Below are 14,627 nucleotides of genomic sequence, written 5' to 3'. Positions count from 1 at the left end.
GCAATTTCACTGTCTTCAAAAGAATAGTTTAAGCTGAATTTTTCAGTCCTCAGCAACTAAATATGAAGATGTCAATAATGAAGACCAACAGTAATTTACCTCTTCATAAAACATCTGTGTCTTGCACTTCACACATTGTCATCCCCTTGCACCCCCACCCCCCCTCCAAAAAAAAAAGGAAGCTACTGGAAGAACTCTGGAAAACCATGCAATTAATGAAGCCATTTGTACAGCCAAGACAGAGCTCAATTTAGCACCTTAAGAACATTTCTTAGCATTTGACACTTAACCAGTTATTTCAATAACACCCTTCAGTTCTAAACCTATCAGAAAGCAATTGTATTAACTGGAAAGGAGAAAAAAGGATCATTAGATCACACAATCTCAGTCATTTAAGTAAGAAGACAGGCTTGCATGTTTCCTTGTCTATATGACTTTGCACTCTAAAGATGCAGCTGTATCACAGCATTCTAGATTAGGACAGGATTAGGTACAACAGTTATTTGTCTGTAGTCCCCAGAACATCAATCTGTAAAATGCATATACTCTGAGGGGCACAACAGAAAAAGACTGTGACAGCTGAGTAACAGCTAACCAAAGATCCAACACCACCCCCTCCCCCCCCCAATTTATCAGGCAGTTGATGAGAAGCATCCATCAAATCACCCAACAGTTACATACCAAGAAGTTCAAACTTATTCCTACCAAATAAACCAAGTAACCTGTTTGAATCCCTATTCACTTAGTGGAGTCTATTTTGAGATGGAAATTTTGCTTTGAAGGCTGGCTGCCTTTAAGATGACAGACCTGCAAGGAGCAAGAGCAATGCCAGCTTCCTCTGTTTTTTCAATTTTCTGCTCCTTCATCTTTAAATGGCAAAATACTGTCAACTGTGGTCTCTCTGTAGATGTTAACAAGATAGGAAGCATGCAAAAAGTAAGGCTTTTTCCTCGACTGGAGAAGGTACTGTCTTTGAACAGCTAAGTATTTATATGCACAGATATCTGACATAAACATGAACTCTGGGGATGTCTAATGCAAGATTTAGCTAGAAAGAGAAAAATGCGGGAAGCTACTCTTCAAGAAATAGTGTCTTGACATTCTATTATCACACTTTGGATCCTAATGCTGTCTCAATATACAATCTCTTGGAAGTACAAAGCTCACTTTCAGTTTGCCTCCACTAACTGCCAGTGCTGCATCAGTAACTGCCTTGCAGGCTTCCTGAAATGCAGCAGTCCATAAAACCACCATGTCTGCGCAGCCTCTCACTAGTCTGTTCAAATTAGTTTTCTAATTAATGCATGTATTAATGCATTTGTGTAATGTATTAACGTAACTGCTTAATTCTACTTCTTAATGTCATACTTAAAGCACTTGATAAACTAGAGGAGCAGGAGTTTCATATGCACATAGGCACTTTTTCCAGTAAAGATTCTCTTTGAAAGATGAGCAGATCTTTAAATAAACCCATTCCAACAGAAGGAAGAAAGGTTAACCAGGACAAGTCACTGGAAATGAAGCATTTTAAAATCTTCACATCTATCAAGGACTGTGAACATGAAGCTTCCTTTCTGCTTCTGCCCTTATCAGATAAACCAGGAGAAAGTGCCTCCTGGACATTTTCTTCAACAATTTCTTTAAGCATGCCTCCAGAAAAAGGCAAACCAAAGTGCTGTTGCTAAGAAAGTTCAGGAACAGGAAACCCTACTTTAGCAGGGGATGAAGAAACTGCACACTTACTGCCTGTAAAGCTTTCCTATAAAGCAACCATGCAATGAGGAGCTGAAGAAAGTTCAATTAGCAGTAGTAATTGAGCTTGATATGATAGGTATGAAAGTGTTGGGTTTTGGTAGAATTTAGTTTTCTTTCAGCACCTTCAAGTTTTGATTTCTGCTTCAACTTTTGATACCTGTCTGAGGAATGGGAAAGCTAATAATACAATCTTTCCAACTGATATTAAACCAAATGAACCTCTAACTGGAGCTCAGCCCCAGGCCAAAGACATGAATTAAATACAGTCACTACTTCAAGATATCCCTGAGACTTGCTTGTGTGAACTAGTTGTTCAGGTATGGAATTAAACATATAGTCCCTCCCAGAAGCATTATAATTTTCAAGAGGTATCATGATTATTCAACACTTCAAACACCATGACTCTCATTCAGACCCTGACATTCTGGTTGCATTGTGAACTTGCAGTGTATTCTCTAGATTTTCATAATGTTTCTGCCCCAGCACATTTACCTCTCTGGAAGAGATGCTTTGTTAAAACCACCTTGGGAACAGTACTCCTCAAATAATATCAACTGTTTCCATAAGAAAAAAAAGTTTCAAGCATAAGAATGACAGATGAAGTAAATTCACCAACTGGTTTACCTGCCTACAATTAAGAGGGGGGGGGGGGGGGGGGGGGGGGGGGGGGGGAAAGCAAAGGTAAGAAAAACCTGCTTCTCAAAGAGGGGATACTAGTTCCAAGATGGAACAAAATGACAGCGGTCAGATATATGGAAATATAGCTCAGTCACAGGACCAACCAAGGTCAGAAGATTATGTTTTTCCAGACAAGAAGTTTCCCACTTCTGTTACTGGAGCAGTCTCATCAGATGGCCAAACCTAAACCTTTCCAAGTGTCTGTACCACCCAGAATCCACTATGTTTTGGGTCTGTTGGTTCAGAACACCTTCCGCAGGGAAGCAACTAATAGTAGAGAAGAACGTGTGTTGTTCTTAATACTCCCCAAATACTTACATGTAAGGGGAAGTCCTAAATGCAAAATGTTCATTTTCACCAACTTTTATATGCTTTGGAATAAGCGACTGACAATACCTGCTCAACATAGGAAGTAGTAACTCAGAAATTAAGAAACTCTAGAGCTTTCATACATTATTCAGAAATCAATTCTGAAGACAAGACACACTGAAAAGCTGATCTGGTCCAATTAAAGACTTCTATTCTCAAAACTCCTGGAAGTAGAGCTATTTTACTACTAATGTAGACTCTCTGCAAGTGAGCCAACTTTTGTTCAGTAAACAAAGCCAGAAGCATTTTCCACTTTTTAGTTTTTACCTGGTTTTGACAGATTCTTGTATTTTGTCAGTCAGACAACCAGTACTTCTGGCCACTAATATAGTATTTTTTCTTGGACAGAAATGTTTCTTCATTATGTTCAAACATTTTTAACTGATGCCAGAGAATCCTCTGAGGATTTTCAAAAAGGTGTCTGTATCATTAAGCTCATCCAGTGACATGAAATCACAAAAACCACCTGAGAAAGAGGCAGAGACCTGAGAATAAGTTACTGCAGCACAGAAACAGTACAAAGGTTTAAGCTGCTCCTTGAAATACCCATGGGGACACTTAGCCACAGAGATAGCTTAAGCAAGTTTTCCTCCTTTCACTGAAGGGAGCTACCTTGATTAATACTGCATGAAAGGACAAATGCCGCAAAGCAGCTTACATGAGCTTACCTTGTGAGACTACTTCCACTGTCCATAGCTAGCATAGCTCAATAAAATAACCTTTTCTTTTTTTTCTCAAGTCAAATTTAACTCCAAGCTAGATCTTAAATCTGAACACAAACTTAGCATAAATTCTAAGGATGAAAACAGGCCTGCCTGAAGCCACCGATATTCTCAAGATGAAAGATTCCTCATGTGACAGACTAACAGGCATGTGCAATTTGCACTATTTGCATATAAAGTGTAAAAACTAATTTCAAAGCAAGTGATGTAACAAATATTCTTAAGCTACTAAAAATATGCTATGCTTCAACATTTACTGGGTTTAAGTTTCAACTCTGTTCAAAAATCCAAATATGTAAATTCAAATTTGGAGTCCCCTATAAAAACCTAAGCTAGAGTCTGTTTAAGCCTTAGTTGGAATTTGTAACATTTGTCAGATTTATCCTGGGTTTTGGTGACTGTTTGCCATGGTTTTGCATTCTCTCCCTACTTCCGTAAACTAGTCACCATCCCCAACCAAACTGTTTGTGCATTTTCTACCAGTCAGACTTCCAACTAAACCAGTAATCACTGAATTTCTGAAGAAACTGAGCTGGAAATGGTTTATATGCTTGCAAAGAAAATCCAGGCAGACAATAAACAGAAAGAAGAACATTCAGCTTTTCAAAAACATTACGAATATATTAAATTCAGAGAATGCCTAATTACCGCATTGTGATACCTTACTATGCATAGGGTGAGTATTCAACCATACAGCAAGTTTTGAGAACTGAAACAGGAATTTATTGCTGTAAATTTGGCTTTACTGTCACTGCAGAGAATGATCAGAATGATCAGGTCCAAAACTTCTATCAGTGGATTGCAACACCCAATATGTTTCAGCTCACATTCATCCTTTGGACTAAAAGCAGATAAAAGCATTTGTTTCTCTCCATAATTGTCAGAGTGAATTTTTACTTTCAAGCTAAAAAAACAAAACAAAAAAACCCTGCAAAAAAAAACCCCAACAAAACAAAAACCAAAAACCATCCTCCCCCCCCCAAAAAAAAACCCAAAACACAAAACAGTTAAAACCACAGGCTTACCGGTAAGGTACAGAAATTTTCAGAGTCAAGATACTTCTGTAAAAATGTACTCATGGGCCATTTTAGAGTTACTTCAAGAATAAACTTGCCAGTTGGCTTAAGACACTCTTCTTTGGAAAAAGTCAGCTTCTGCTGCAAAAACAAGACCTAGCCTCAAATTCCATGTGATATTTGCTTAACATCTCACAATCTTAGCTCTACTCTGATTGTGACACTGGTTGCTGAACCAGTAAAGCCTTGTATAGTGTTTCCTTCTACCTACATAAGGCAATGCTCAGTTCAGCTGCAATTCCAATATCTCCTGAATTTTGATCCCTCCTGACAACTCTCTATAACCCACACATCATATAAACCCTGGTGATGACAGAGCTTGTGTACCAAGGTATCATTGCTTGCCTGTCTTCATTACTAAAAGTTTGGGTTTGATTATGGCTTGTTTAGATTACTAACACATCATCAAGGCACAGACATATATATTTTTTTCATCAATGTATCTTTTGTTACTGGCCATTTAAGACAGGCTAGTGTAGACCCTTTACATACTAAGTATCCTTCCACAGGATGATTTACAGTAATTCGATTACAAATCAGGTTGGTAGCCTGAAAGCAGCCTTACAAATTCCCCATACATCATTCCAATTAATATTAGAAGTTTTATCTGCTGAAAGGACACTGATTCTATGCAAACAGAGAATACTAGCTACTAGCATTCATTAATGGGAACAAAATTAGTTCTTCCATGATAAACGAGCCGCACCAGTAAAGTCCCAAGTAATTGTAACTCGTGTCTGTTTTGACCTCTCAGTCAATACATCCCTAACAAAAACATGGTATTTGAACATGAGCAACAAACACCACCCAAAGCCACCCAAATAATACCTAATTTCACAAACAGTTCTTTCGCTACAGTTATAGCTCTAGACATCCGTCCTAAGGTTAAGCTGAATAAAGCGTACCTCAACACCCAGCAATAATTACTATCTTCTGCCACATGGTTTTGCTACCTCAGCAATAATGATGGTCTAACCTTAACTGCTTCTTTTCAGTTAACTTTATTAGCTAAATCCACTGATAAAGGTGGGTTTCTAAGATGTCCAAAATGTTTAACTGAAGTGGGTAAAACTTGGGCAGAGCATCCTACTCTATTTCTGGCAGCAAGGCAGTAACATCTTGAACCTCAGGCTGGTAGTTCCTCAGGGAACATGCAACTCAACTAAAGAAAGGACTGTAACCATAGAACCTAACTCTACACCTCTACCCATATGCAGATGCACAGAAAACTTGGGTTGTTTCTGAGGCAACTGCTAAGTTGTCTTTAACTTCAGAAAAGGGTATATGAAACAAAACAAAGAAACAACAAAACAAAACAACAAAAAAATCCCCACACTAAAATAAATTCTGGCTTAACATGCCACAGTGTGAACTGTTGTAGTTCTGAATTTGCTTTTTGAGCAGCTGATGCTTCTTAGCTCTCCAAAAAGCTTAGTTTAATGGGTCTGGAATTTCCAGGAGAGGGACAAATCTGACAGTTAGGAGCAGGAACCCAAAGCTAAGTAATTCACACTTGCAAGCCTGTGCTCATAGACACAACAACACCTACACAAAATACTGAATAATTTTAACTAAACAAATTTGAATCACACTCATCCCCACACCACTTTTTATTACAAGAACTAGATCTTTAATAGAAAGTTACCAAATTAATGAAGGTTAAACTTGTTTTATCAAGTCTCTGCAAGACTCCATTTTAATCTTCTTAATATAACTCCATTTCTTGTTTAAATCATACTTTTCGATTCCTCTGTATCTTCAAAGCTTGCCATTTTCTGGAGAAACCTGCTGTACCTTAAGATTCACTTTGCTTTAAGTCAAATCAAACACATACTCTGATAAGGTAGCAGAAGATGTCCAAAGCATACTGAAATACAAAAAATGCCTTAGAGTTCTGTATGGTAAAACGTCAGCATGTCTGGCCTTCTAAGAGTTATCCATTATTTAGATTATGACAATCATCACAACATTTGAACAACTGTTAACTACTATAACCTAAATCTTTCACTGAAGTGTTTTACTTCCAGCAAGTTAAATACATGCATCTCAAAACAACCTATATTTTGGGCAAGGCCTGAGTGGAAGAAAGACTTTTCAGTTCACCCAGACTGCTCCAGTGAAGCAAGTTTATCCTTCATGAAACCACAGTCTTGTATTTCCACACTGGTTAGGGTACTCCCAGTTTACCCAGTGTGACCTCTGTTTAGGTTCTTGGGATCTATGACTTCAGCCTTCTGTGGGTAAGGCTGTGAATGGTTCCCTATTTTCACTTCTACTACCACAGCAGATTCAGCATTCAGCTTGGAAAAAAGGCTTCAGCTTTCCTCTGTGAAACTTACACCACTGAAATTCATTTAAAAAGTAGGCCACAGTAAGATTAAGTACGAGAAGAACTATATCATCCAAAAATACAAATATTTTCAAGTTGATATATTTGTCTTTGGAAAATAGAAAGTATTTGCAAACGATGTTTTAAGATCTTGCCTCTGGCTAGAAACAGGATGTACTTTCAGTTAGCAAGTGTCCTGGGTTCAGCAAGAATGCACATTGCTCAAAATATTGGTTACTGTAGTTAAATTAAGTCCAAACCAACATGCACTTAATGTTGCTTCTTCCTTAGTTTCCTAGCAAGATAGGACCCAGATCTCTAGAAGAGGAAGAAGCAGCATGAGGACTTATTTCTTTGCTCCTCAAGAATAAAACTGCACAAACTACTTGCTCTTTTCATTCCATGCTTCACATGAAATATTATTTGCTCACTCTAATTCCTCCTCACATAGATATAACACTTTTCTTCTGAAATTACCCTTAAGAGTTTGCTAAAAAGCAACACAGATCAAAAGCATGCCAAACACCAGCACATACAGTGGCCTAAAGCACTTAATGGTAAAACCCTGGTTTCAGCTACTAATTTTTGCAGAACTTCAGCTACCATGCTAAAGTTTTCTAGGTGATTATCTCTGGCTGAGCCCCAATTTACGTTATGCATTTCCTGAAATAAAAGGTGTAGGGAAATCAGCAAAAAAACCTAACAGAGGATCATAAAAATAAAAAAAGGCAATGGACTCGCTCAAATATAAAGAAAAGCGAGAAGGTCACAATAAACTCATAAAATACAATAAGAAAAAAACAGGTATAATTCAGAAATGCTTGTTTCTCTCTAGTATTCAGATATAAAAAGCAAGTAGAAAATTGTTCACCAAAAGTAAGAATATTTGAAGACCTACCATCCAGTTAAAAAATGAGTTATGAGTGCCTGTTTATTACATTACCAGAGACTTCCCTCAACTGGCCTCCAAACATACTCAATGCCTGGGATGATCTATATCAAATAACAGGGAGTCACATCTTAGGTGAGATCTCACCTAATCCAATAAAGTCCAAGATACATCATAAAAATGGAAGAGTGATTGTCCAGCATGACAGTCAGCTATTTTTGCCTCTTCCAGTGCTCCTTCTTGATGCCACAGGACTACCACACAGTCTCTTAAGTTCCACCAAGTCCTAAGATGACAATTTGGAATCAGTTTGTGGAAGAATGGCATATTTTCAAATAACTAATGGCAGCAGAAGTTGGATTTTGAACACAGCATTTTGCAGCCCACTAAGAATGCAAGTCCAATGCATCTCAAACTGTATACTTATATTCAGTGAATACCGTTGATATGTAACTACCTTGGAAATTCATCTATAGATCCTTATAACATGTGCAAGAACTATGAAGGTGAATTCACACTTGCAGCATCACTTCTGATGCTGCTCATCATAAACCCCATGAAAACACATAGCATTTTCTGGACACTTGCACCAGCCTAAACAAGAGACAGTAAATAACAAAAGGACATTCCCTGGATGGGCATAAAACCACCACACTCAGAATGCCTATTGTCCATCAATTCCCTATTTTAAACAAGTCCGAAGGGTCACAAAAAGACAGTGGGATATATTGTTATATGTACTAACTATATAACTCCAGAAGGGTAAGAGTCAAGATTTTGCATGCAGTATTATTTTCCCAACCCCAAGAAAATCATTGTAGCAGCATTTTATGCAAAAAAGCAATCATATGAAGCCACAAGCAAGCTATGCTTATGGGTCATCTCTTGTACACCAAGGTTTACGAAAATTATCTGGTAAGTAGCTTCACAATGAAAGATCAGAAGAGGGTTACTGACTGCATCTTGCAACATCTAAGAATTCACCTTAACCATTTCATACGTGCAACATTCCTAAAAAAGGTTCCTGCACAATACATTGTTGGGCTGCCCCCACACTTAACTAACCATGTAAGTCTGAACACACAGCCATGTACAGCTCAGTCTCAACTACAAATGTTGCACTGTAGTAAATAAATCTAGTCTTAAATAGTGTAATGCAGAAAGTAAGATTCTCAAGTAACTTCCTCTGAACAGATTACTTCCATTCTACATGCCAGTTTATCCTTCTTCATATTCAGAAAAAAACAAAACATGTTGCAACTTCCCACTAGTCTTCTAATGAACCACTTTCGGGGAAGCATCAGAGCAGATGCTACAGAAGTGTGATTAACTGCAAGGAAGGATTGTACAACTGCACGACTCCACTATTATACTGTCCTGGTTCTGATACAGTCCAAGTACTGATCAGCATGCTAACTTCATCTCAAATAAAAAAAAAAATTACTGTACATGAAACCTTTAGAAAACAAACAGAAGTAGCTTGTCTGGCCCTGCAACTACTGAAAACACTGATTTCGGTAGAGCTAAAGTGCCAGATCTAGCAAACAGACAGGTCCTCCTTCTGTCTCCTGCACCTTTCCTCTTGAGTTCCACAAAGGACTTCCCAAAGATGTGGTGGTACTCTTTTTGCTTCTCCATGATAGCATGAAGAATGATTTCAAGAAATTTCCCTTCACTGTAGAAATGAAAAAAAGTGAAGGCAGAACTGGTTAAGCTGCAGAAACAGAGGCTACGGATAGAAAAAAACAGGACAAGACTCCAAAAGCCAAGATAACTAATACAGCCAAACAAAAAGAAACAGTTGCATGGACTCTCTGTGTCCACAAGTTATTTTAGATTAACTGAAGAGGGGGCAAACATATTATTTGGGCCATAGCAAATTAATTTAAGAAAAAACTTCCACCATCTAATTCCACATAAAGTTATGAAGTAAGGCATGATAAAGGAAATACTGTTAAACTACATCTTTCCCTTTATTCCAGATTACCTACTGAAATAAAGACTCAACAACTGTTATAATTAAAGCAAAAGCAACACTCACCTCAATATCAACAAATTTTGATGCAAAGATCACATTCTCCTCAGTTTCTAAAGACAAGAATTAACTACAGATGCTTCAGTTAAAAACAACTGTTCTCTTGTTCCAGTTCTTCAATACTGTCCAGAAATTTAACAATATAAAGTTTCTAACAGCTCTACAATTAAGAGCTGTATTGAAAATTATTTCATGAATAAGTAACAGGTAGACAATATCTTTTACAGACCTGGTCAAGTCATTCAGATTTAGGACACCTTCCTGTATTGCAAAATCTACAGGAATGATACAAAGCTATCTAAGAAACCAGGGGTTTCCTGAGGAGAATCTCAGGCTGGAGAGAAACATGAGATACTGCTTCTCTGTCACAGGATGCAAACACTAGTCCATTAAAAGGGCTAGGCTGTCCCACGCCTGCACTATCATCTTGCCTTCCTCCCTTGGCCAGGAATGAACTAACCATGTGTACTGTAACTGGCAGTCTCTTTCCATATTGCATAGCAGTGATTTACTTCAAATACCGTAAGGTCCTTAGATTAATAATCAGAAAGCTGAGTGGGACAGCATACAAGGTATTACTGAATGGTTCCTCTTTTTCCTGGTTCAACTCTAAAAAGCTGTTTTTACATCTGGTACACATATTCCTGTAGGGTCTAATAGTAACTTTCACTCTACTGCTTCAGTAGTAAAAATTACTATTGAAATACTGGGGGGGTTTGTTGTTTTTTTTTTTTCCCCAAGAGCATCCTGAATAGCTAGAGGGTCCCCAAATCATTTTATATTACAAAAGTTGCCTGACAGGCTGATTTCAAACCTGGTGTTTACAGCCTTCCTCCCTTTGCTGCTACAGGAAACATGTAGTATGTCAGGAGCTCAGGCACACAAAATAACAATAATAAAAAACCTTTTCACTTTAAGTTGTCCAGTATTCCAGTGTTTTGGCATTCTAAAGCTTGAGAGATGAGAGCTTCAAGCCAGAACCTACTGCTCCTTTTGAAGGTAGCCTCATTTAACTGCCCCATAAAGAAACAGTTTGTGCCAGACAAGATCTTTGACTTTCTCTGAACAGTTCTTGCCTACTACAAGCAAACTGCCATAGCTTCATCAGAACATTGCTTCTACTACGCCTGTCCCACTCTGTTTCTTCACAGTTGACAAGTCCTAAAGAGAAAGTGATGCATTAGATGCTGTACTAAATGCTCTACTGCAGTCAACTGCTGAACAACTTTAGAAACTCGGTCAGCTTCAAAACAGGTTCCCTATTAACAGCATTCAAATAACAAAGACCCATCCTTTTTTCCTGCTTTACATGAAAAGACAGAAGCACACCATCTTAAGCATATCTGAGCAGGAAAACAAAGTCTGTGTTTGAATATGAAGGTGTACTTACTGTAGATACTCCTTTAATCTCTGTGAACAAGGAGGTTAAAATATCCCTCTACCTGACCTAGATGCAACAGAACACAGCAGAAGCCTGCCCCAACTCAGCAGGGATTCAGCACACTGACATTACACAGTGTACTTTGGTCTGCTTTTTGTATTTGTTCCGAGGCAAGAGTGGCAGTGCTTTCAACCACAAGCTAAACACAAACTTCTGTTGCACAGAGTAAACACATCACTAAGTATGCCAAGAGAGCAATTTTGATTAAAATTCACAACTTGAGCTTGTAAACACCCTCAAAAGTCAGTCAGGTATCTGAAAGCCATCTAAGTGTTACTTAGATGGGCCAACTCATAAAGGACCTGCCTACCCTCTTATCATACACCCAAGGACAACAAAGTGCCTGGTTTTATCTATAAGATATTCTTACCCTTAAGAACACTTCTCCACACCTAACTCTGAGCAGCTAGGAGGGCTCTGTAGATGACAGGACTGACACTATAGCAGTAAGCATCAAATACTTAAGTACTTCTGCATCTCCCACACCCCAGATGATAGGTGGAAAACTCTTTATTTTAGTGCCCAGCTATATTTGCTAACTTTCAGATCACCAGCTACAGTGTAGTCTTCAGCACACTTCCTCCCTCAGCCATACAAGTAATTTCTTTCTTCTCTTGTAGGCTCTTACCTAGATTTCCATCTGTTTGCCTCTGCTCCAGAAAGGCTCTCAATTAAAAAGACAGTTTTACTCTGCAAAACTGGCACAGCGCAAAGAGAACCATCATGGCTCACTTCAGATTTATTTTTTATAAACTCTCCTACAGCATGGCTTTGGAACAAAACAGCACAACTTTAATACCACTCAGAAAACTTAACTAGTGTATGTATGTAGTAAAAGACATACAGTTACAGACAGCAAAACCACCGGGGCTTCTCCCCCTTCCCATACAGAAGTTCTGTTTTTACACTTATAGTCTTTCAACTCTGTTTTGCAGATTATTTCACCCCCAGGCAGACAGGTGCTCCAAATAGGATCAGCTTTGCTGCAAAAAAGATACACAGGATTCCCACTGTACAGTGCAGCTCAAACTTGGTTATTTAGCTACAGATAGTGCTTTACGTGACAGTTGCAATTTGAATTTTAAGTACCTTGTAACACTACAAGAAGCATCCCTTAAAATATGAAGGCACCAAGGAATAAAACACTGCTTTATCAGAAAGCTTACTTTATTTGCAAAGCCTTTGATGTGAACAACCAAGGTAACCTCTGCTATTCACTCAGCTCATTTTTAGCTCGAATGAAATCTACAGGATAGACTTTGAGCTAGAGTAAAAAAAAAAAAGAAATTGCAATGAATAAAGAAAGTGAAACACTTGATCATAGCAAGGTGGTTCATTCCCCCCCTCCCCAAAGCTTGTGATTTTAATACAGAAGCAAATAATCTAAAAGATGACAATTTGCTAATTTTCCCAAGTTATACATAGAGGAGAAAAGAGACTCTTCCCAAAGGTAAATACATTTGGTTTTGAATGGTTACTCTGTAAGACACTGTGATTGCTTCTTTGCCTTTTAATTACAATTTATGAAGAGTGTTTCATTACTTCTATTTTATAACAGTAATTCCAAAGAATATTTTACCATGAAAGAGTATTGAAAAGTACTTTTTCATGGTAAAATATGTTTTGAAAAGTCATACACTGTCTACACATTTCACACTGTGCAGCTGGTACACGCTGGAAATAACAAATTACATTAATCAAAACATCTAAATGCAAGAACACATACATGATTTGTGTGATTTTCAAGCTGGGCATCTCTGAAATACCACCTCTCTTGGAACTGTACTACCCTGCTATGACAACCCACAAAAGTAGAGAAATATACTTTTTTTGTTTACCCTGAACAGTACAACCCATCCCTTTAAGTCGGAAATGGGAGTAAAAGCACACTGTTTTTCTGTTTTTTTTTTTTTTTTTTCCAGGAAACCCAAGTCTATTAACCTATTTTTGTAATCTGAAGCCAGAGCGAAAGCATTCAGATTTGTTTTTATTTTCCCCTCTGCAAACTTTGCTTTCCTTCCACTGCTTCTTCACTAACACATGCAGAAGAGCACGAAGATCTCGGGCTTATTAGACGGGTTTGGTGCAGGAAGTGTCAGTCAAATTCTTCCATTTGCTTTGACACGAGTGGTGGCGAAGTGTTTAAACCAGATGAACACCCCTGTCATCTCCTTTTCATTTTGTGATAAGCAGGATGAGAACTCGCCGGCCACAACTCCGCCCGTTTGTCCCGCTCCGCGGCCACCGCAGGCAGAGGGACCCGGCTGGCCGCGCCCGGCCTGTGTGTCCGTCCCGTCCCCCCCCGCCTCGCCCCCACACACCGTCCGGAAAGAACGAGCAGCTTCTCGCCGGCGACCGGACTAGGTGGGGCTCCTGCTCGGACTTCCCGCTGACAACGACACCAGCAGCCGGGGACCGTCCTTCTCCCCGCCCGCAGCAGGGCCGAGCCGGGCGTCACCCGCCCCTCCCCACACCCGGCCGGGCCCCACGTCGCGGCCCCGAGCCGCGGGGTTACAACTTTCCGCTTCCGCTCCAACTTCTGCTCCGGGGACCGGCGGGCGGGGGGTAGCGGCGAAGGGCAGGGCTGGGCCCTGGGCCCAGCTGGCAGAGGCTGCCCCTCAGCACCCCGCTCTGCCCCCCAGCCCCCTCGCCCCGCGGTGTCGCCCCGCGCCTGAGGCCGGACGAGGCGGCGGCTCCCAGCTCCTCCTCCGCCATGTTCCAGGCTCGTGCCCCTTCCCTCACAGCGCGCCGCTCCCCGCCGCCGTCACTTCTCTCTCCCCACCGCCCCCCCCCCCCAAACCCGCCGCGCCACCGCCCCCCCACCGGCCCGTCCCCGCCCCGCCACCTGTACCAGACACACCGCGCCGCTCTCCATCCCACCGACACAGCGGCCAGGCCCGCGCTGCCAGCCCCGACCTACCGGACAGCGCCTCCGCTCCCCGCCGACCGCCGCCTCGCCGGCCGAGCCCGCTGTGCTCCGCTCTCCCTCTCGCTGCCTATGCCGGGGCGCGGCTTGTGGCCGTCGCCGTGACGCCGCACGCCCAGCCTCGCTCTGGCGCGGCGGGGGCGGCGCGGAGGGGAGGGGTGACCTCGCGGCTCCGCTCCCCCCTGCGCAGGCGCGAGGCACGGCCGCGGCGCCGCCCCTCCCCCACCTCTCCTCAACCCCCGCTCGTACTCCCCCTGCCCGCAAGTCCAGCTCCGCAGCACCGGTCTCGGTGGTTTCGGTCCCGCAGAGTGTGGGTGCCCCTCTTACCCTCGGCACGCAGCGGGTGGTGGCCGTGGTAGAATGGGAGTGCGGGCCGTGATTGCCCGCCTGCCTGCTGAGGGTCTTTG

The 14,627-nt window shown here is 41.0% G+C and overlaps 1 protein-coding gene across 1 annotated transcript in view; it reads right to left on the bottom strand.

Moving 5' to 3' along the window:
* The window catches only part of RAP1B (RAP1B, member of RAS oncogene family), a 34,055-nt gene extending 19,689 nt beyond the window's left edge, over positions 1 to 14,366 (bottom strand). The window contains exon 1 of the mRNA XM_034062787.1: positions 14,215 to 14,366. The gene's annotated coding sequence lies outside the window, so the exon portion shown is untranslated. The remainder of the gene's footprint in view (positions 1 to 14,214) is intronic.
* Between the last annotated feature and the right edge of the window lie 261 nt (positions 14,367 to 14,627).

Source organism: Melopsittacus undulatus, chromosome 5 (assembly GCF_012275295.1).
Source record: "Melopsittacus undulatus isolate bMelUnd1 chromosome 5, bMelUnd1.mat.Z, whole genome shotgun sequence".
NCBI classification, from domain to species: domain Eukaryota; kingdom Metazoa; phylum Chordata; class Aves; order Psittaciformes; family Psittaculidae; genus Melopsittacus; species Melopsittacus undulatus.
This window is presented reverse-complemented; position numbering and strand designations above follow the sequence as displayed.